The sequence below is a fragment of the Triturus cristatus genome, chromosome 6 (genome assembly GCF_964204655.1).
Source record: "Triturus cristatus chromosome 6, aTriCri1.1, whole genome shotgun sequence".
NCBI classification, from domain to species: domain Eukaryota; kingdom Metazoa; phylum Chordata; class Amphibia; order Caudata; family Salamandridae; genus Triturus; species Triturus cristatus.
Genome location: NC_140589.1, coordinates 1,933,379,327 through 1,933,402,911, shown reverse-complemented (window position 1 = coordinate 1,933,402,911; position 23,585 = coordinate 1,933,379,327).

Genomic DNA, 23,585 nt, shown 5'->3' with positions numbered 1-23,585 from the left:
CCCAACTTTCCTCCCTTCGTGCAAATTTTTTGTATCAGCGGGTTTCCATCTCAATGTTGAGGATTTCCTCCAACACATACATGCAAAAATGTGTGTCTTTGGAAGATTATAATTTGCATCAGTTAGTCAAGGAGCTCTCATTCTGCTGGCCATACACTTGATCTTATTTTTTCTTCCACTGATTTGATTAGAGTCAGACTGGCTCTGAAGCACTCTTGGTCTGGCCATTTCTTTATCCCTTCTGAAATTTCTCCCCACATCACAGGCAGGCCCAAGGACCTACCCTGAAAACTTCAAGACTGTGGAACAAGATAAATGAAGCATCCTTTGTGTAGCGCCTACATCAATAATTGAACCCTGGAATCTGATTGACAATTTCAGCATTTCGCTGATCTCAGCATCAGACGCCATTGCCCTCGTTAGAGCGTGCTCTTCCAGTAGACTCTCCTTCCACACCTTGGTTCTCAGACGCTCTTATAGTGCAAAGGTTATGTTATGTTATGTTATGCACTTTTGTATTGCGCACAGCTGCCCCAGCTAAGGGGCGTCCTGGCGCATGGCAGGCAATGTGCAACAGATAGCAGAAACACAACACAGATAAAAGATCTATTTAAAAAAGAAACGTTTTCAGAGCTTTGCGAAAAGCCAAGAGGTCAGTCAGTAGCCGCAAGTCCACTGGGAGGGAATTCCAGAGTTCAGCCGCCCTCACCCTAAAAGAGCGACCACCAACCCGACACAACCTGTATCGGGGGATCACCGCGAGCGCTTGGCTTCCCGATCTCAAAGCGCGGGAAGGAACATACCACGACAGGAGGTCAGCAAGAATTGGCGGACCTACTCCCCTCAAGATCTTAAACGCCAAACACAACACCTTGAACTGGATGCGTGATTTAATGGGGAGCCAATGCAAGGATCTCAAGACACCTGAAACAGAGCTCCTTCGGGGTAAGCCTACAATGGCTCTAGCCGCGGCATTCTGCACTCGTTGAAGGCGGGTAATCTCCGCCATGTTGGTCCCTACCAAAAGCGAGCTGGCATAGTCCAAGCGAGATAATACCGTGGCCTGGACTATCAGCTGCCTGGTACCACGGTCAAAGAACTTAAGAATAGGCCTCAGCGACCGCAGGATGCCAAAACAACCGGCCGCGATTTTCTTCGAGTGGCCCTCGTAACTGAGAGCGGGATCCATCCACACTCCCAGATTCCTAAGTTCAGTGACCGGGAGAGGGGCCGGCCCCAGTTCAATGGGCCACCACTTGTCCCCCCACAGTTCCGCCTTCCTGCCAACGATCATGATCTCGGTTTTCTTCGCGTTGAGCTGGAGACAGTTGTTCTTCATCCAGCTTGCCACCGCCCTAAGTCCACTCTGAAACCTGGGGGCATCCCGATCCGCATCCCCGCTGATAGTCACCGCTAGCTGAGTATCGTCAGCATACGAGACCATAGTCATGTCCCATTGCTTGACGATCTCAGCCAGCGGTCTCACATACAGATTGAAAAGCGTGGGACTCAGCGAGGAGCCTTGCGGGACCCCCTGTCTCAGAGGAAGGAATTGGGACTGGTACGGTGGCAGCGCAACGCTAAAGAAACGATCGTTTAGGAAAGAGCGAAACCACTGGAGGGCAGAGCCACCCAGCCCGACCTCCTCCAGGCGATGCAGCAGGATAGGATGGGACACGGTGTCGAACGCGGCGCTCAGATCTAATAAAACGAGCGCCGCTGTCTGCCCCGCATCCATCACTGTGCGTAGGTGTTCAGCCATGGAGAGAAGGGCAGACTCCGTGCTGTGACCAGCACGGAAGCCATTTTGGGTGGGATCCAAGATGTTAAACTGGATGAGGTGGGCCGAGAGAACTTTGTTGACATGGGCCTCCATTACTTTGGTAGGCCAGGGAAGCAAAGAGATAGGCCGATAGTTTTCAGGCTTGTCTGGGTCCAGTGAGGGCTTCTTAAGGATGGGGGAGACCATCGCCCGCTTCCAGCTACGGGGGACCGTGCCCGACTCCAACGAGATGTTGATCAGGGAGTGTATCACGGTCCGACCCACGAACGACTCATCTCTAAAGAGAGCCGAACTGAGAGGGTCGGCGGGGGACCCAGATTTCACCTGCTTTGCCAAGATGTTAAACCCTTCCAATGTCAACAGGGGAAGCGAGTGCAGGGCTGTGTCTCCACAGATGGAAATCGGAGACTCAACTGGGGGTCCTGTGGATGGAAAGGTCATATAGATGTTTTGGACCTTTTCCTGAAAGAACACCGCGAGAGCCTCACAATGAGCAGTAGAGCCCGTCGTCGGAGCATCGGGGCGCTTAGCTAGAAGATCCTTCATCAATTTGAAAATAGTTCGAGGGGTTAGAGCTGTTGCCGACTTCGGCAGTATAATACAATGCCCGAGCACGGCACACAGCCCGATGGTATACTTTGACGGAGGCGAGATAGATAGCTTTTTTTCCCGAGTCGTACGCCTTCCGCCAAGCCCTCTCTGCACGCCTGCAACTGCCCTTGAGCGCACGTAGGGCGCCATCGTACCATGGGCTAGATTCTCTGGCACTGGTCTTACAGGCGGTGAGTGGAATAAGCGCATCTAGCGCTTTGGAGATCCACGCGCAGAACCCATCGTAACCTGAATCAACAGTTACAAACGGATCTAATGGCTCTGCAGCGAGGACACGGTGCAGATCTTCCAACCGTAATTTGCCCCAGTGCCGCCTTACGATCAGCTTTGCAGGAGGGATGACAGTCCTTCCTGACAAAGGGGTACTAATGGCGACCAAAGAGTGATCAGTCCAACCCAGGGGAGAGACGGCAGTGACAGAAGCATTTGTCAAATTAGTGAAGAAGGGATCTAGCGTATGGCCACCGATGTGGGTGGGCTGCTGAACAAGCTGCAGCAACTGTAAGGCCTCCAAATCCGTGAGAATGCCACTGACCGCGGGCAGGTGTGGGTGCAAAGACTAGAACTGAGCTGGAGGAGGGCCTATGATCAGGAGGATAAAGAAACATGTAGCAGTGCTGAAATGCTGCCATTCCTCTATATGGAAATCGCAGACCTTTATTATTTCTACTTCCATTTCTGAAGCAGCTAATAAGCCATGTGAACGCTTTAAAACTGTCAAAAATAAACATTGTCCCTGTGCCACAGAAAATGCTTTTACTCATACTATAGATCTTTGTCAAGATCTCTCAAAGTTTCCTAGAAGAAAGTCGAAAACCTTTTTAACCAATTTTTCTGTTTAACTTCTTCTGTTGTGACCTCTTGGGTCTCTACTTTGAGCCCTTTGCTCATGAGGTTCTCTCATTTCCTTGGTTGATTCTGTGATGGAACTTGCAAGGTGCAAATCAGGATTGCCATTAGACCCCTGCCCGCCTGCCTTTCTAATACTACCGACTGAAGTGGTGTTTCCTATTAAACAGGTTGATGACTAAATCAATGGAATTGTGTGATTTTTCACTAAGCTAGAAACATGCTCTGCTGCTCCCACTCTTTAAAAAGTCATCTGCAGATCGTAAGCTCCTAAGCAACTTTAGACCAATTTCTCATATCCCCACAGTAGCTAAACCTTTAGAGAAAAGGGTCAATAAACAGTTGTTGCATTTCCTGGAATCTGATTCTCTTCTGCAGGATTCTCAACCAGGTTTTCGCTCAGAATTTATCAAGGAAAAACTAGATCAGTGTCGCCTGTCCTGCTTATGCTGCGGGATTTGACCATCGTCTTTTACACCATTTCCCATGGCAACTTACTTGACAGAACTGAAAGAATTTGGGTCAGAGGCCAAGCTTTGAACTGGCTGAAATCCTTTATTGGATCGCTCCCAAGAGGTTTTTCTTCCTCCTTTTACCGCTTCTTCCAAACTGCTGATATACGGGGTTCCCCAGTGCTCACTGCTTAGCCAGACTCTGTTCAATATCTATCTGAAGCCTCTTGCCAAATTGGTGGAAAAATGAGGGGTGCCGGTGGTCTAATGCGGATGACACACAGCTTTTACTTGCTTTTCAGGAACATATGCCTTCATCTGTTAGTTCTTTAAGCTGTATCGGAAAGTGGTAGCCTGGATGGAGGAAATGTATCTGAAACTCAACTCCAATAAAACAGAGGCTCTTTTCTGTGGCACTAAGTTTTTATCAGATGCTAGTTTGTGGGGGCATCCTGAGGTAGGAGATCCTGCGACACCTATTCGTTGGCCAGAAACCTGAAGGTAAAAGTTGATTTGCATCCTATTTTTGTACCCCAAGTCAGATCTCGCTCTGCTTCTTGTTTTGCCATCCTGAGATCCCTTAGAAGAATGCTCTGCTTCATTCCGATGGACTCCCGAAAACCAGTTGTCAACGCTTTGATCACAGCTAAATTGGACTATGCCAACTGTCTCCATTTGGGCCATCCGGCATTTCTTCTACAACATCTTCAATTCATCCAGAATTCAGCCGCCCTCCTCATTTGGATAATTCTCCCCCATTTTTCCATTTACGCAATATTCACTGGCTTCCTTTGATCAAGAGAATTGAATTTAAAGCTCTTACTTGAGTCTTTAGAGCCTTCAAATCACAAGGGCCCTCTATATCTGGGGAAGTGACTGAGACCTTATTTCCAGTCCAGAGCCTTGAAAAACAACAGCTTGAAACTTCTCCATATTCCTTGTATTTGTAAAGCTAGACGAGGTGGTTGTTCCTTTACCTACCTGGATTCTAAATTGTGGAATGCTCTGCCACTGTCTCCCCTGTAGCCCCTGGGAATCATCGTTTAGAAGCAAGCTAGCCGTGCATTTCACAAATATCCTGAATTGAATTCAATACGAATGCCCATCTTGAGAAAGGATGGATTTGCCATTATAAACAATCTCAATGTTCTATTCAATGAAGGTAACCACAGCAAAGTTATCAATCTGCTTGAAACAAATGGGTGTCTAGTTACTGGAAAGCCCGTTGATCCAGTTAATATGTTTTATGTCATTGTATATGTACAATCTATATCATCATATCTATTGTCATAGCTACTGTGTTATAGGATTTCATTCATAATCTTTGAACATTAACTATTATATGTCCACCAGTTCACTGACAAATGATCTTAACTCTTGGAGGGTCGCTATTCCATGGATGTAATGTTGTGGATCCATGTGAGGAACCCTAAATGTTATTATCTCTCACCCACTCCAAGCTTTAACTTTCAAATATATCCCATACTTTCAGTCTTCCCATAACACAAGAGAAATGGAACATTTGAGAGATTAGGAAGAAAACCAAGATGAATTTCATCATCTCAGTTTTAAATGACCAAATCCAGTTCATACACGAATCTCAGATAATAGATGCATCGATGATGTATCTGGACTTGGGCATTCTTTGCTTCAGGGACTCTGCAAAAGTGTTCAAAGGACTACAATTTTGAGCCAGACCATGCTGCTATCTCACCTGAGGTAAATTATGGGTATCCACAAGAACCCACAAACTGCCATGAGGCTTGACAGAAAGAAAAAACAAAAAAATAGCAAAAGCTGTCAAAAAATATGTTTACAAGTTTAGCTCGGCCAGGATATCAGAGTCACTTTGTGGGTACACAGGAGCTAAATACACTTGTTACAAAGCTTAGATTAGATACTTTGAAGTGTATGTACCTTTTGGACTATGAATATTAGTTTTTTAACTCCAGCCAATAGGAAAAACCTGAAATCTTTGCGACTCGGAGCTCCAGACCCATGTGTAGAAGTGACTTCGTCCCCTAACACCTAAAAATGTTACAAATATTACTAACAGGTGGTTGGATGCTAGACGTGGTTTCCAGACACTGCTGCTATATCACCAGAGTTATAATATGTGCTCCTGATGTTCACAGGGACCTACAAACGGTCATGAGAATTGATACCAAACATTAGCAAAAGCTGTCAGAAAATACCTGTCTAGCATACACCCCACTTCACTGTCTACACAGTATGTAACTATACTTATTAGAAAGCTCATATCCGATACTCAAAAAGGTGTTTATGTACACCTGAAAAATAGGTGTATGAACAGTTCATTTTCTAAAACATTTCACCATTCAAATGATCAGATCAAAGGAAGTAGATGAATACGAGGAATACGGCAAATGATCGTATAGGAAAGATTGCCTGGAATGCAAACTTCTAGTTTTCTGCAGCTATTTTAAAGAGGATCTCGCTTCAAGTGCAAGCAAGAGGCAATACTAAAAAGCCTCTTACATCACAACGAATAATACTACTAATAATTTGGATTTTCAGTATAGTATAAGCTATTAGCATGTATTTCAATTGAAGCTGGAAAATGTTGCAGGGTTCTGTAGTGTAGTTCCTATATCCCGGATAGGCTCTGCGCATTGGAATATACACTATAGCTTTGACATAGGACTGTGGTCATTATGTCTCTATCGAGTACATTAAACTTAATTACTTGTGTGTGCCAGCTAACTCAGAGGTCACTAGAAAACTTCGAATGATCAAGAAGGGCTTAGTTTCTGACAACCGCATAAACATGGATACTTAGTTTCCCTTAGAATCAGAATAATATCAGAACCGTGGAAACAATAGATAACAGTTTCACTCAGTCAATCGTGCATGCTTCGTTTCTACAGAGTTACACATTAATAGATAGACGGGCGTTTCAATAAAAAGGGTTTATTGAACAGTCTTATTTCTCGTGCAAGAGAAAATGAACTGCTACAATCGTAATACAGAATGCGAAGTAAAATATGTACAGCGTTAGCAGTAAAATAAAATACTGCAATAGCATGGTTTGTAGCTATAACAGATATTCATAAAAATTCATACATAAATAACAGGCTAAAATGTTGATACTCATCTGATGGTTCTAGCTAGTTCTACCCCATTGTACCCAACCTAAGTGTGGTACGAGGTAAGAAGTAGTTACTGTTTGTCTATAGTCTAGTTTAGCTATAGTTGCAAAGATTTGCCAAAAGTCCCTCTAGGTTCTAGACCGCTCCATACCTTAGATTGAGTGAGGTTGGAATCTCTTAGCGAGTCTCAATCTCTAACACCCCGCAAGGGGAGTCAGAAACACTGGAGCTGGATTCTCTGCGAGGAGGACGACAGCGTCTGGTCAGTGCGTCAGGCGGGAACTTGCCGTGGCGAGCCGCGTCGTGCAAGTAGGCAGCCAAACCGTGGTTTGCCATGGTAAGTGAAGGTATATTTATACCTTGAAGGTGTTTAGGAATGCCAGTATTGACGTAAGTCGGGCAGAAGAACGTCATGAATGAACATCTAAGGAATAGATGTTCATGCATAATAAATGAGTTCTTGGAGAAATCAATATCCAAGCAAGAGGAAGTCCTAAAGGCTTAAGAGTCTGGTTTTCCAAGAACTTGAGACGTAGATGAACGGATGTAGGTGGCCATGGCTGTATTTGTTTAGCATGGATAATGCCTAAATAAGGGTAGGATTTCTATGCCTAAATATGGGTGTTAGACCTGGCACCTTGGCGTGAGTCTCCCTTCTACTTTTTGTCGCTGTGCCTCATGTGTTTTTATGATGTTGGCCGCTCAGAGCACTGTGCCACTGCTAATCAGTGCCACAGTGCAAGTGCTCCCCATGTAAAATGTATATGTTGGTTGGATTCCATGATTGGCTTATTTGGTTTACTATTAGACCCGTGTAAATACAAATGCCGCTGGTGGGCTTGCAGCACTGGTTGTGCCACCCACAGAAGCGGCCTGGTAAAATGTGTCTAAGGTCTGCCATTGCAGAACCTGCGTGCAGTCTGGTACTGACATGCTGACTGGGCAAGTGCACACACTTGCCAGTCCCTAAACCTTCCCTTAACTTCATATTAGTCACCCCTATGGTAGGCCCACGGGCAGGGTGCGTTGTAACCATAAGGTATGACAAGCCCTGATGTGTGTGGCATGTCCTAATAGTGAATTACAGCCATTTTCGTTTTTCACTATTGTAAGACTACCCTGTTCTCATAGGCCAGAATGGGCTGTTAAGATTGTTACATCCTATGATCCTAACAGGCCCAGGGAACATGGTAGAAAATAGAGTTTAGTATGCCTAAGGTACACCTCTTAGTAAGGTTTATTTTAATATTTTGCGTTTGAAAATGCCACTTTTAGAAAGTTGGCCTTTGCTTGCCTAACCATTTCAGCCCGCCTCTGCGTGATGTGTATCTGCTGTCTGGCTTGTGTGAGTGACAGGGCTGGGGAAACCCAGATGGGCAGGGCTAGGTAGCCTGGTGGTGAATAGGATGATTCACAGGTAGATTGGTGGGAGGAGTACACCTGGACTCTGAATAGGACTGTGCTCTGCCACCACAATGCCGGCTCCGCCCCCTGTGGAGCGTCTGATGACTCTGCCCTGCACCCTGAAAGAAGAAGCCTGCATCGCGTCCACAAAGTGCTCCAGAACTGGACTGAACTAGGCAAGGGCCCCTCTGGCCTGGGAGAACAAAAGAAATGTAGTATAAATGTAGGAGCCCTGCTCCTAAGAAATTAGATCCTGCTACAAGACGAACCTCTGCCTGAGGGGAAGGAACCGGGAAATCTGTAGGAGGAGTACTGTCCATGACCTGGGGGATTGGCCTGCACTGGTTGCCTTGCTGTTGAAGGAGAGGAGAAAGTTTGCTGATAAACTTTGCTTCAAACTTGTGCTGTTTAAGGTCTCCAAGGGCATGTCCTGAGCTTGCCCCTGAACGAAGTCCCAGGACCAGTGGACTTCACCCCCCTTGAGAACCGCCGTTCTCCCCGTGAAGCCGACGCCGAGAAAAGTGTGCGCCTCCCAACTCAGCGCATACTTTGGCAAGCCTGTGCCCCCTGCCCGGCCCGAGCACCGCGACTAAGGCCCCTCGAGCCGCATCAAACCTTCTGCTTTCTCCCACTCTTTCCACTTGCCTGGCAAGTCTGGCATGTCCTGCAGTGAGCGTCTGAGCTCCTGCGCATTTGAGGCCAATAAAAGTGGGTGACAAGCCTTTCAAAGGTCTTGTCCTGCCCCAAATGCCCTGCCAATGGCACATCATGAGCCAGCCCCAGTAGGAAGGCTCTGAAGTCCTGGGGTACCACCAGCGCACGAGCTGACCCAGGCTCAGCAACCTTAGGCTCTGTATACAGGAGGTCGTTCTCCCAGTAAATGAAATGTGACCCAGACTGATCACCTGCGGCCTGGACTGCAGCCTACTGCCGCATACCCACGAGAGAAGGGCGTTCTTTCTGCGCCTTACAAAAGTCCTCCCTGGAGGGACCTCCTTCCTGCTGCCAATGGGTCAGCTCAGGCAGTTCTCCCAGTTCAGCTATCTGCTCCCCTGTAGGCTCCAGGGCATCCCCCTCAAGGTCTATTTCCTCCTGGACCGTGGGAACTTCAGGGGCCAGTTTCCCGCGCCCCCTGCTCCTTCCCTCTAAGGCCGGTCCCTGGGCCTCCCTCTCAGGCTCCAGGACCTCTTGAGCACCTCTACTTGCTGCCATGGACCGTGTGGTGACACACGCCCAATCCAGCATACCCAACATCTCCAGGTGAGCACTCCGCTCCACCTTAGCCCAAGGTGAGCTCTCCAAATCATTCCCTAACAGACAGTCTGCAGGCATGGGGGGCCTCACAGCCACCTGAAGAGTACCAGAGACCCCTCCCCCTCAAAGGGAACCTGAGCCACCTTGCAGTGACTGTGTTGTCAGCAGCAGCAACATCAACTGGCTAGAATGCTCCTGGGACAACCTGCTCTTGAGACACCAGGTGACACTTGACAGCTGTCACACTGACTCCTGTATCACTCAGAGCTTCTACTCTACGGCCATTTATGGTCACCCACTGCCTGTATTTCTTCTTGTTCTCAGGCAGTTGGGTTTGGGGGACCACTTCACAATCTCCTAATGAGACAAGGGACATCTCTGTGGGACCCCACCCACCTTTGACACCCATCTCCTCCCCCCAAGGCTACACTAGCCATCTGCCGGGGTGGAGCACTAGTGGGTGCTGGTTTACCAAACAAAGGACATTTTAAATCAGAGGCATAATGCCCTATGGTCCCACACTTGTAACATTTGATTGGCCCCTTCTGAACAGGAGGACCTGCCGGGGCCCCAGTCGGTTTCTGGGGTGGGGGAGGCTGAGAACCTTTCCCTTGGTACTGACCCAGCGGTCCGCCTCCTCAGCAAGCTTCCCAGGGTTAGTCAGCCTACTATCAATCAGGTGTTGGCGTAGCTCAGGAAAACAATTACTGGACAAGTGCTCCCATGCCATTAAATCAAGAAGCCCTTGAAAATCATCAACCTTGCTACCCATCACCCAACAATCCAGTGCTCTGCAAAAAAAAAAGTTACATACTCCACATACGTACTGTTAGGAATCTTTGTGCAGCCCCTGAACCTTTGTCTATACAACTCAGGGGTCAACCCATACCTAGTCAACAATGCTGCCTTCATATGGGGATAAGAATTATAAACATCTGAAGGTAAGTTTAGCAGTGTGTCCCGCCCCTCACTAAGGAACCGTCCCCACAACCCCGCTCCCCAATCTTTCTCAGGGACCCGGTGGGAAGACATGGCTACCTCATAGGCCTTGAACCACTGCCCTATGTCATCATTCTTAAAAAATTCCTTAACCACATCCTTGGGTATGTACATCCTTGATTCTGCATGCACGGACGGTGTGCTGCCAGCAGAGGGAGTAGACTCTAAACTTTTAGCTTTCAGATCTAATTCCCTCAACTTCATTTCATGCTCCATTTGGATTCTTCTCTCTTCCAGAGCCAGCTTTTTGCTTTCTAGCTCCAGTTGCCCATTCAATTTAATTTTTGCCATCTCCATTTCATGCATCCTGGTTTCTTTTCTGTCTGCCAACTCTTCTGGTGACAGGCCTCTTCCAAAACTCTGGACGTTTTCTGCTGGTTCAACAACTACCACTTCTCCAGGTGCCCTTGACTCAATCCAGGCCCTCAGCGCCTTGAGTAAATCTGCCTTGAGCTTACATCCAACAGTGGGGACTCTGAACTTTTTACAGAAGCCCTTCAGCTGGGCCTTGGTGTAGCTCTAGTCTCTCCTCTTCCCATCCAACATCCTCAATTTCAGAGACAACAGATGCTGCTCTCTCCACAATGACTGAATCAGGCATGGTTTCCAGCAAAACTAAAATTAAAAAAAGTATGTGGCTACGTTATGGGTCTGAACTCACTATGTGGCGTTTCAAAAAAATTGATGTACATAAATCACAAATGCAAGTTCAGAAAACTCACCGCTGACCACCAATGTTAGAATCCAGATTCTCTGGTTGGCACAGGTAGGTACTTGTGCCAAGCAGGGAACCTTTCCTCTAGTCAGGGTAAGGGGTTACACTAACAATAACCCCTGCTCACCCTCTAGGTAGCTTGGCGCGAGCGGACAAGGCGTTATCTTAGGCGTAATGGTTACGCATTTGGGACCACATACAACAATTCAATGACACCCCCACAAATGGACTCCACACTGGGTTTACCAATAATAATTATTTTATGTATAAGCAGGCTTAGCACAAGACCCAATAACGTTAAAACGGGCCAACAATATTTTGCAATAAGTAGTTCTTGAATTTAAGCGTATTTCAGGAGTTCTGTGCGCTTTGTGCTTGTCGTGCGGTTCGAATGACTGGAAGAGGCTTGCGAGCGGGGCTCCCAAGCGTTTGCAGACGCTACGGGCGATGCGTACATCTTACGGTGCGAAGGGGGCACAGTACCTTCATCTTTCAGGAGTTCGTCACGGACGATGCAGTGAATCCCAGCGCGTTTGTACGGCGCGATGTCCTTTCAATTGCGGTGCGAGCTACGGCTCGAAGGGGGCCTCAGTCGCATCGTACCATTTTGCGTGCCCCCTACCCTTGCTGAGGGCAGGCTGCGGCGCGTAGAGTGGCTGGTACGTGGCTCCCCACCGGAGCGTACAGCCTGCTTCGCATCGCGCTGAGAACAAAGGCACCGCTCTCAAGATACGGCTCGAACGCCGCAACGAAGAGCCAGTGCAGCGTATACCCGCACTGTCCCCCTGAGCATCACGACTGAGGCCCCCTTCGAGCCGTAGCTCGCATCGCAATTGAAAGGACATCGCGCCTGAGTGATTGCAACACAAAATGGCGGTGGAGCATAAAATGACGGGTCGATTCGATCGCGATCAGAAAATCGAGGTTCCTCAAGGGATACTGTAAAAGTGTTGAATTAAGTGGGTCTTTGATTTGCCAGGATATCATGCTTCAAGGGGCCTGTAACTGTTCCATTGCAAATATATCCTGTCATTCAAAGGGAGCCCCAGCTGCCATGATTAATCCAGTGTTTAGGCTGCTCTCGAATGGGAGTTACTTAATGATCAAGGTTGTTGTGGGATGCTTCCAGGCATCGCATATCTAATCACAGTAAGTTCCCAGGTTACTGGTTGTATGCAGGTATTGTTTCTATCAACCCACAGAGTCAGCGAGGAGCCATTATGGTCTTCATGGAATGTTTCCTTTATACAGTTTGATACTTTGAGCCGAATGAAAGCCATGCTTTTACAGAATGATGTGCCATTAACCTCAGACCGAGAGACTTTTGATCTTCAGGTTGCAAGGTCCTCAGCTGAGATACAGGTACTGTTACAAACAAATTGCCCTTTCATTTCAGAGAAATGGTACAACGTAGCTTTAGCATGTCTGAAATGACAGTTATAATACACCTATTTAAGTCCATAGGTTCAGGGCCGTTACACACTTTTCAGACAGCCTTTTGAGTGATTCGAGCTTTTATACACTCCTGCTACTGGGTATCCCGATTTAAATTTTTCTACTACGCAATCGATGTCCCAGTCACCAAGGAGATGGAATATATATTCTTGAAGCAACGTTTCCGTGACCACATGGTACTTCATCGGGGCACACCTCGACTTCGGGAGATAAGTGAGTCATGCTTATCATTCAGACGAGTCTGGATTGAATGTGTTCTGCCTGTTCTCCTCTGCTTGTTCTGCAGACAAGAATGTGTGTTGGACCTCTGTCTAACACTTCCCTCGGTTGCGCCTCCGGACGTGGATGTATTGCTGGACCCTTTAAAGGCCTGCGTAGTGCAGTGTTCTCAGCGTATTCTCATGTTGATGTCTGCATTCTTAGAGCCACCACGGGATGCTTCAGCTCTTGTTGGATTGGATACCGGATCTACTGTAGGCACACAGGCTTTAGATGTTTCAAAAGCTTGCTCAGCATGGGCTGTGTGAAATGAAGATCACCTTTGCTTGATTGACCTGATCTGTGAGGTGTTACAGGGGGCGTTGTCTGCGAAGGCAAGCATCAGTGATGTTGCATCTCCCACACAAGATACATAAACATTTGGCTCTCCGTGTGCTGGGAACAATTTGGCCTCTTTTTCAAAACAACCGAAATTGTAATTTTAAACACTTTTTTTTTCGCTTTTACTGACCACCATGACTTTCACATGTACTCAGTTGCTCAAATGATATAATAACATTTTAAAAGGAGTTGGAGTTTTTTACATATATAAAGGACTTATAAAGTTTGCACTTTTTAAAATAACTTTTAGATATTTTTATTAAGAAAATGTTCTATGATAAGAACTAACCTTTTTAGTTTTGTATATTGTCCACTTGGAAGAGAAGTGGGTGTTATGATTTGCAATGTACCCCAATATAGGCCTGGGTAGTCACCTAACCTTTCACCTACATTCATCCTGCCATTGTGCTATATAACGGTTTTGGTGCTGACATTTTACTTAATTATGTGCTGCATAAATGTAGTTTGGTTTTCCCCGGAAACTAGCCTCATTTATTATGCATGAGGATTCGCAGATTCACAGCAGGATTACCATCTTCTACATATTAACTATGTATAAGGTTGTTCACTATTGTCATCCTTGGCCGACATGACAAAGTAAGATAGAACCCCTGAGGGTACTTTTTGGGTATATAAGCGCTGTATCATTGCTGGGACAGGCAAAGGAGAAAGACATCCATGCGGACACGAGACGCTGAGGTTCCTGCAAGCAGACCTCAGTGGGTGTTCATCTCGAGACCAAGACGGGGTCATTCGTTCTCACATCAGGTAATGGGGGTGGCTTTATCCTAGAGGGATTCTTTGCTATACACCTATATACATGATAGGTACACCGAGTTAGGGTTTGCATCATCGGAGTACACATTATTACAGTCATGTATTTATGTGCTTCCATATATTCATTGTTCTAGCACTATGGTAGAATTCTACAATTTATTTACTCTGTTGGTGCTTGTACCAATATGCATGTGTTTGTCATATGGTTGTAGCAGCACACGTATTTTACACTAGAATGACGCTGGTTCAATAAACACTTATTGAAAACATGTCCATCGTTTGATCTGAGACAAATGGAGCTTGAGTGACTGAGCGAAAAGTACTGTACAGTTTCCACTATTCCTTAGGGTTGTCATGTTCGATAGTCGCCAGAAAATATTCTCTCCTCGGTAAGAGGGGTTCATAGTGGCCCTGTGAGCTGGCTGGTATACAGGCGAACATATCCGGCGGGGGTGTATGGCATCAGTCTGGACACCAGTTCCACAGTTCATGTTGTCTAAACACACAGATCCTATATAGATTTATAGGAACTACACAACACTACTTTGTGGTGGTTACTGTGTAGAAACAGCAGCCAAGCAGATGGAATCCTTTAGCTTAAATTGCAAAGAACAGGCATTGAATTGAGAGAACTGTTTGTTGTCATGGCCATAAAAATACAAATATTTACAGACCAGTCACTACAATGTCAAATGCAGTCTTCCAATCCCTACACTTGCTTTAAATCTGCCTAGGAGTTGCATTGCTTCAGTGTATAGACTATTTTTTGCCAACCCTTGAAATGCTACAGAAAGTTAACTCTTCAGTCACAGATGCATCTTTAGGTCTTCTATGTGACTTCACATTAGTTTTCCCCTTTTCCTGCAGTGGTTTGAGCAATCTTTCCTGACAGTGAGGCCCGAGATGTTACCGAAAAAGACAGCATCACCAGAGGATACATTTTTGTATCATACAGAGATCCAATATATATTCCCTCAAATGGTCCCAAACAATGTCATGAAAGGTATTATTGCAGTTATTGTCTCTTTTCGCGCTCACATATTCCCAATGGCTGATGTGTCTACTAGCTTAAAATGGGTGAGGGTTATTGGACACCCAAAGAGATAACCGTCATGTTACTTTTGTTGACAATGATATCAACTCGTGAGCCATACGATACCTTTATAAAATACTTGAATATTCGAAGTATGTCTAGCAGGTTTCAAATGTGAATTTTTACAAGTACAATATCCCTTCAGTTACAAGTCTGCAAGCTGGACAAGTTTAAGAGACAGTAACCAAAACAGAGTGAACTGATGCTGAAATTCAGCCTTGGTGTGAATTTAATGGCATATTCAACTCCCACTGCTAAGCATTATCGAATGATGAGTGGAAAATATGGGTGATGCAGCCCAACTGCTATATAAACGTACCCATGGAAAGCAAAGTCAAGACAACATTTAGTGTTTTGCTTTCTCTGACCTTTAGAATACAATAACCATACCCTTAATATTTATACTTTAATGGGGAGTCATTGTATTCAGAGTGTAATTTAGAAAAATCATGAGCCATTATTTTTGGTGTTCGATCACAGAGGCTTGAAGCAATAATCCGCCATGGATATTGAAGCATCAGCTAAAAAACGCTAAAGGTATGCTAGGGAATATGTGCTCCCATCCGCTTTCAAATACAATCATCTGTCTTAAATTTATGAAAACCTTATAGATCACAAATATCTAATTCTTTAGATTCTTTAATTTACATATACAATGTTTAAACAACTGCTTTAGAATTAGTATACTGACACCTATAGATGTTCAGGCATGTAGCATAATTACAATAGCGAGACGTGAATACTCTTTCAACATCATTTCACTTTAAACCACACACGATGGTAACACGCTTGTGCCATCATTTCAATTTATTTTATCATTAAAAGGCACAGTGTCCAGAAAAAATGTGCATGGTTTGCTCACAGGTATTGAAAAGGAATTTCCAGTATCACTCATTGGGAATCCACTGAGCACAGAAGAATGAACTACACTGGTTGGGGTGCATGAACGTCAGGCGTACGACAAGTGGTGAATGAAACAAATTTATGCGAAAGGAGGAAACCATGAGTAAGTGAAGATTAACTGAAGTACCTTGATACGTTTATTTCAATAATTAGCATTTTAATTTTGTTTTTCAATCTCAGAACATTTTCCACAAAGACAAACAGAAAAGAGGCTGCTAACTTTTTCCAATAAAACAAATAAAGGAATGGCCCAGATGTACAGGATATAATCCAGAGTTTGAAGCCCATCACAAAAACCACATTACCAACAGATGATAACCACATTAAATCATGTATACATTGTCAACGGTGGAGTGGATTCTACGACGGAGGAGGATAGTCACTACAAATCGCATATTTCAGAAATGACTGTGCAATTTTCATGGCAAGCTCAGATCTGTAGATAAAGTACTTCATAAGAAGAACTTAAAAGAATGAAATGAAATGCTTATTGCAGATTAATGGGAGATGCAATACTGCATGGATGCCGCAACCATGTTCATGCCGCCCTTTAAAGGAAGCTCCCTGAAGATTCATGTACACTTCAAAAAAGAAATGGAATGTGAAACCAACGGTACCGATAATGGAGATTGATGGAAAGCTTAGATATGCAGTTTTGTTTATTGCATTGTGAACAGTTGTGAACTTATATATTACTACTTTGTCAACCAAAGCACACAGATGACCGGTGCCACCCAGGATTGCCTCAGGACATTTTCTATCAGAAGACTGCCCTTTTTTGGGGGTTTTGAAGATGGCCTGCTCCAGTGTGGTGGTTATTCCATCCCTGTTATTGCTCAGTCCATTTATCATGTATGTAGCATGTTGGAAAGTATCAAACAGTAGCTTGACCATATGTTTTATTCTAAATTTCTCCCGGTCCCCTGAAAATGTAGGACAATATTTTCACTTATAATTGTTGACCCATACTCGATAGAGGCATAAGCGAAGTTTCAGTGAGTTGGGGTCAATCCACTTTCATAAACCAATTTTCATTAATATGGCCTGTTGGGAAGTACCAAAAAGGTTAGTTTGACTACATCTTTGCTCACCAATTTTGTCTGTTGCTCGCAAGAACCAGGCATATATCGTTTGTGTCAATTAATTGACCATTACAGATAGAAACTTTAATTTAAATTGCAAACTGTTGTACAGATCATACCACTTCACGGCGCAAATTGACATGCTAGTGGACTGTACGCAAAATATAAAATTAACTGTTCACTTTGCGAAATTCTATATCTTGTCATGTGGTCGCCCTATAGAAATTAAAGATGCCATTACATGATGAAAATATTACTGCTTCTTGAACTATATAAAATAGAACCAAATTGACAATTACTGCACAATTGTAGTATTTTGCCGCTTATGGTCATTCTCATGTCTGTGGCATGAAGGAAGGTAGTTAAAATGTTAGCTTACCTATATGCCTGTTTGACAATTGTGTCCAGTGATAGGGAGAAGTGTGCCACGGACATTGGCTTATAGTTTTTGAACCAGAATAGATAGAAGCATAATTTAAATGCACATTGCTGGTAATTTCAATCCACTTTCATATGTGAACTCACAGCTATTTAACATGTTGGTAAGTGACCATATGTTTGCCTCCCAATTTCAATTGGAGCTCAAAAAAGTATACCAAATACTTAAACTTCTTATTCTTGCCCCATATTAGATAGAAACATTTTTTTTAAAGTGCAGCTTAGTGGAAATATATATTTGCTTCCATATTCCAAGTTTCATGGATGTAGCACGTTGGAAGTACCTTGCAATGTATGTTTGACTATGGAAAGAAGTAGGCTGTATATTTTGTGTCATGAACCATCAAAGATGGAAACTTAATTAGAATTGCAAACTATTGTACATGCCATCCCACTCCACTGTGCCAATTGACATTCTAACGGAACATACAGAAAGTGTGAACAATTCAAATTAACTGCATATGTTGTAGAATTCAATTTCTAGGCGTCCTATTGAAATGAATAGTGCATTATGAGATCACTGACATTGCTTATAATTCATGAACCACATAAACGCCAAATTGTAGATTACTACATATTTGTGGTATTTTACCACTTAACTTTGGAAATAAATTCTTGTGTCTTGGGCATATAGGAGTAGTTAAAGTGTTAGGATTACTACGCGCTTGTTTTCCAGTTTCATCCAGTGATAGGGAGAGTCGTCGGAGAGCAGCTTGGACACCCAAGGAGAACACTCGTGTCGTACTTTAGAATTTGGGACCGCGTAGGAGGCAGGGCCCTACCCCTGTCCATCCCGGTAATAGTGTACCGCGAATGGTTAATGCGGTATGTACGAGTGCTTTTTGTAATGTTTTAGCGATGAATGCACTGTGTATACGCTATTATACATCACTACGTGGGTTCCATTTTGTAGAGGTGGCCATCTTATGGTTGCCCTCACATAGGCTATATAGCATGAAGCGAATACGGGCCTTTTAGAGCACATGTGCCTTTCTTTGACTTTTCTGTGACCTGGGCAGCTTGGCTCCGCTGCCCCAGGTCAAACTGGTCTGACGAGTTCCCCGTCCTCTGGCCACCTGTGATTAGCATCAGGGCTTGACACACCATAAAGTCTTTTCATCCTACACAAGCCTCCAGCTAATCTCTTTCACACCTGACTGTTCCTGCTTTATGGCTTGTTTCCCAAAACAGGAGATGCTCATGTTTATTGGGGCCTATCGATATCTGATGTGGGATCTGAGCCTTGCTGGGTAAATAATTACGGGCTGGCTTAACTGGAATATGGGATGGTCATCATGACTCTGCCTTTTTCGTTTGTAATGTATACTTGTAATAGCCATATCGTAAACCTAGGAATGTATGCCTGAAGCAGGAAATTCTGTATTTAAGGAGAAGCCCGTTTCTGTGATTTTCAGCAGTCTCCTGAGAACATACACGCTGTTGTACTTCTAGGACGCCTGTAATTGGTCTGCAGCCAATAAACTGATCTTTGACTTCACCCAGAAGACTCTGTTTCTGTAGGTCTGAAACAGGAAGAACCCTGAAGTCATAGGGTGTGTTCCCCTGCACCGCTGGGCTTAAAATACCCAGTACTTCACTCGCATCCACAAACTACCCCCCCCCCCCACCCTCACAGCACAGAATCCTGTATCCCATCCCTTTCATTTTAACTCTCCTTTGAAGTCTGACTGTTCACCCATAGAGCCTGGAACTGGACTGGAGAACACTTTGGTGACAAGGTAAGTGTCATACATCTCCTTACTGGCCCCTTCACCTGCTCTGTGCCGAAGTTGGTCACTCAAAGCGGACAGGAGTCCCCAAGAGCACCTCTTCAAAACGCTCTACAAAGTTTCCAATCTTACACTAAGCGCAGTAGTTGCCAGAGCTTGTTTACATTATGATTTCTTAATTAAAAATGTATCTCCGGAACACTCTGGCCCATTTTGATAATTTTAGTGTCCATTTATTCAAAAAAAAGATTGATTTTATAAGTTGGTGTTAGATTTCTTTCATACTGTGTGACTTTTTTGTTGTTTTGGAACTTTTGAATGTTTCATACTTGTCTTTTCGTTAAGCTTTAATGCTTGAAGCCACAGGTACCGAGAGATGAGCTAAGGTTTAACAAACAAGCCTGACTGCACCCAAGTTGCTACCTTGAGCGTATTTCACTGAGATCACAACATATAAATAGGACATTCCATTTTAGTGTGGTAAAGCACAGCTGTAAAGTGCGTGCCTTGAAACAGGCTGGGGCCTGGAAAGTTCAGGTCCGTCTCAGCCTTAGAACAAACCATGCGACATCGGACGTTTTGAATTGCATCAGGTAGACTATTTATTATTATGGCGCACATGGTTTTGAGGGCTGGGGTTGCTCGACCACAGTTAACTCCAACATAAACACTGAGCTGGCTACCAGTAATTTAACGGAGCACAATCTTCACATCACAGCTTACATTTCCGTTTGGGCTAGCTCACCCTTCATTTGTTCAAGGCAGATGCATTCAGTTTAGTAATGGTATCTAGAGAGTTATGAAATTTGTAAACTTCTTTATATAAAATATATTCTGATTTGCCAATGGAATTGGTTAATTTTTCTCAGCTCCGGCTACAGGTCACAGGTTCTTGTGAGGTCGAAAAATGAGTGAAGGAAATGGTTCTAGAGGATAGATGCTTGCGAAAAATCGGACTATTATGGGTGTTCAATCAATGGTGGTACGGTCGGAGTAAATAAAAAGTGCGTAGCTTACTGTTTTAAGAGCTTGCATGATGCACTGAACTGAATCCAGCTGAATCAGGACAACAACGATACATTTTTACTTCTGCACGCTATTGTTTGTGGCATGGGCCAGCCCACCAAAGCACAGCGCAGTCCCTGCCAGAACTCGCCTCGGTGTGCACAGCAGTGCACTGCACAAAAAGACTGCCAGCATGCACCAGCACCATAAATGCTGTACTGCATGAGAGTAGCAGCATACAGGGATTAAATCACTAAGTAGCAGGTATCACTGCAGGCACGGTAGGCCAGAATGAACCTTAGAGGCCAGCCCTGCCTGTTCAGAAGATTAGAGCGTGACACACGACAGTGACCAGACCAGCCAACCTTACATGATTTTATTTACACTGCACATTATACATGATGCGCGGCGTGCGCAGCTGTGTGGTCTTCCGGGTGTGGCAGGGCAGCTATGGTCAGCCTGTATTGTGTCATGCGCAGTGTAAACTGCATGTGCGTCGTCTCGTGCGGTAGGATAGGACCAATGTGCCAGCAGTCTGCACATGTAAGTGCCACTGAAGCTGCAGGTCAGAGTTAAGACGAGTCGTTGGTAATCACTATAATATATTGATAATGTCTTGTTCTCTGCGGTTAGGCCGGGCCGGGCTGCTGTATTCAGGCCGGAGAGCAGGGGCTGTGAGACTTGAGCCATTACGATATTGCGACTGACTGAGCCTGCGGCCCTGCGAGTGCATTGCATGCCATCCATGCTTCTTTATTACTGATTGGAGGGTCCAGTCGCTACAAGGGAGCGACGAGACTGGCTGGGTGCTCGAATATGTCTGTGTACTGGAGTAAATCTCCCATGTAGTGAAATAAAATCTTGTTTGGAAGTAGTATGATCAAAGGACCATGGACCATGTGATCAATGTCCCTCTGGTAAAGATATCGTGACAAGACACGTGTGATAAAACAAGCTGACACATACCAGTTTGGTAAAGTTCCCAGTGTAAGGATTAAGTTGCGTCTGTGTGGTAAAGAGCCTGACGTGTGACAAATATCTGTGTGATAAAGTAAGTCACTGGGTTTGGGTTATGATCCTGCCTCGCGATTGTGTGTTAAATGGCCGAGTACTGAGGCATGTACTAAAAATGTCTTGTGTGATGCAGGTTTCATTCCATGTGGTAAACGTTTGTGGATAAAAGTGTGTTTCTAGTGTTGTGCAGCGTTAATGTCCATCAGACAGACTGGCGTTGAAGCACTGCATGTGACGCGAGGTGCTTGGACCCGCTGTATCTGTGTGGTGACACTGCGCCCATTGTTCCTCAGGGACCAGCCTCAAAGCACTATGTGCTAGGTGAGGCTCTATGATGTGACAACCACTGTTCCTCAGGGACCAGCCTCAAAGCACTATGTGCTAGGTGAGGCTCTATGATGTGACAACCACTGTTCCTCAGGGACCAGCCTCAAAGCACTATGTGCTAGGTGAGGCTCTATGATGTGACAACCACTGTTCCTCAGGGACCAGCCTCAAAGCACTATGTGCTAGGTGAGGCTTTATCTGTGATGTGACACACACCCATTGTTCCTCAGGGACCAGCCTCAAAGCACTATGTGCGGCTCTGTGATGTGACACACCCATTGTTCCTCAGGGACCAGCCTCAAAGCACTATGTGCTAGGTGAGGCTCTATCTGTGATGTGATACACCCATTGTTCCTCAGGGACCAGCCTCAAAGCACTATGTGCTAGGTGAGGCTCTGTGATGTGACACACCCATTGTTCCTCAGGGACCAGCCTCAAAGCACTATGTGCTAGGTGCGGCTCTGTGATGTGACACACCCACTGTTCCTCAGGGACCAGCCTCAAAGCACTATGTGCTAGGTGAGGCTCTATCTGTGATGTGACACACCCATTGTTCCTCAGGGACCAGCCTCAAAGCACTATGTGCTAGGTGAGGCTCTGTGATGTGACACACCCATTGTTCCTCAGGGACCAGCCTCAAAGCACTATGTGCTAGGTGAGGCTCTGTGATGTGACACACCCACTGTTCCTCAGGGACCAGCCTCAAAGCACTATGTGCTAGGTGAGGCTCTATCTGTGATGTGACACACCCATTGTTCCTCGCACAGCCTGGATCTGTAGCAGACACATTTAAGGTGCTTACTAAACGTTTATGGCCAAAACAGTCAATGTTCATGTTCCACAGCAAGCTTCTTACACTAGCGATTCTTACTATCCTGAAAACTAAAAAGGAGCCATCTGGGAATAGGATTGTCTCTGGTAAATGCAAAAGTATGGAACAAACTGAATCGGATCCATTCCCTCTCGTCTTTGTGGGTTTTTTTTTAAGGTTTTGTAGCATTAAGGCAGTTTGTTCTGCTATTTTCTTTACAGAGCCATACATGCATACTTCATAAATAAAAAAATGATATCACATAATGTAACACAGATCCTGACTCCAGAATCATTTATTTTATCTGGGTTGTTTTTTGTCAGCCAGTATCGGAGTTCAAACCTATAAACAACTGCTAGCGTAGGACGCTGAGAGTCGAGAGCTGTAGAGAGAGCGACCGGAGCATCCATTTGCAGTGCGATGGCACACGAGGCCCCGGCAATAGGTGATTGACAATGGTACCCTCCACAGATAGTGCTCCAGAAGCTGTGATGTCACCAGACCAACAAAGGGTCTGACGGCACATTTCTTCTCTTATGGTTGGGCTCCCTAGGTCTTCGAAGATCCCTAGAGCCTTGGACATATCTCTCCTTCAAAGTTCTCTCGGGGGCAGGGGGAACCTCCTGGCAAAACCTTACTTGAGGATGGCATTTTGGACACGGGACCCCCTTCTAACCACACCCGTTCAGCACAAGCCGTACAAGTTTAAAACAAGCTTTTTGACTGTTGCACCCCAGCAAGTACACACACACACCAGAACAGCGGGGGATGCGTCAGCCTGGGCCTGCTCACTACAACGGATGTGACGTTTCGCCAGTGGCGCGGGTCTTCAAGAACCCGAGCTAAAATCCATTCTGAATACACCAATGTCCCGAACACGCGCCACAAATGTGCTGCATTTAACTAGAGCGGATTTAAGCCATGCCAGAAACGTTCCAACTCATTTCATGCGACAACCTAGTGCATTCTGGGTGTTGCAGTTCTGGCTGGCTTGAAGTAACCACATATGAAAAATTTAATAGCAATTGTCTGCATTTTAATGCGGGTTTAGAGATCGCCCTCGACCACTCTAGCGTGTTTGCGCCCCGTTTTCACTGTTGATTTGCCCCTATAACCTCAAAATAAAACATTCAGAATTCAGCAACGGGTGTAAAAATCGATGCCGATTGAAA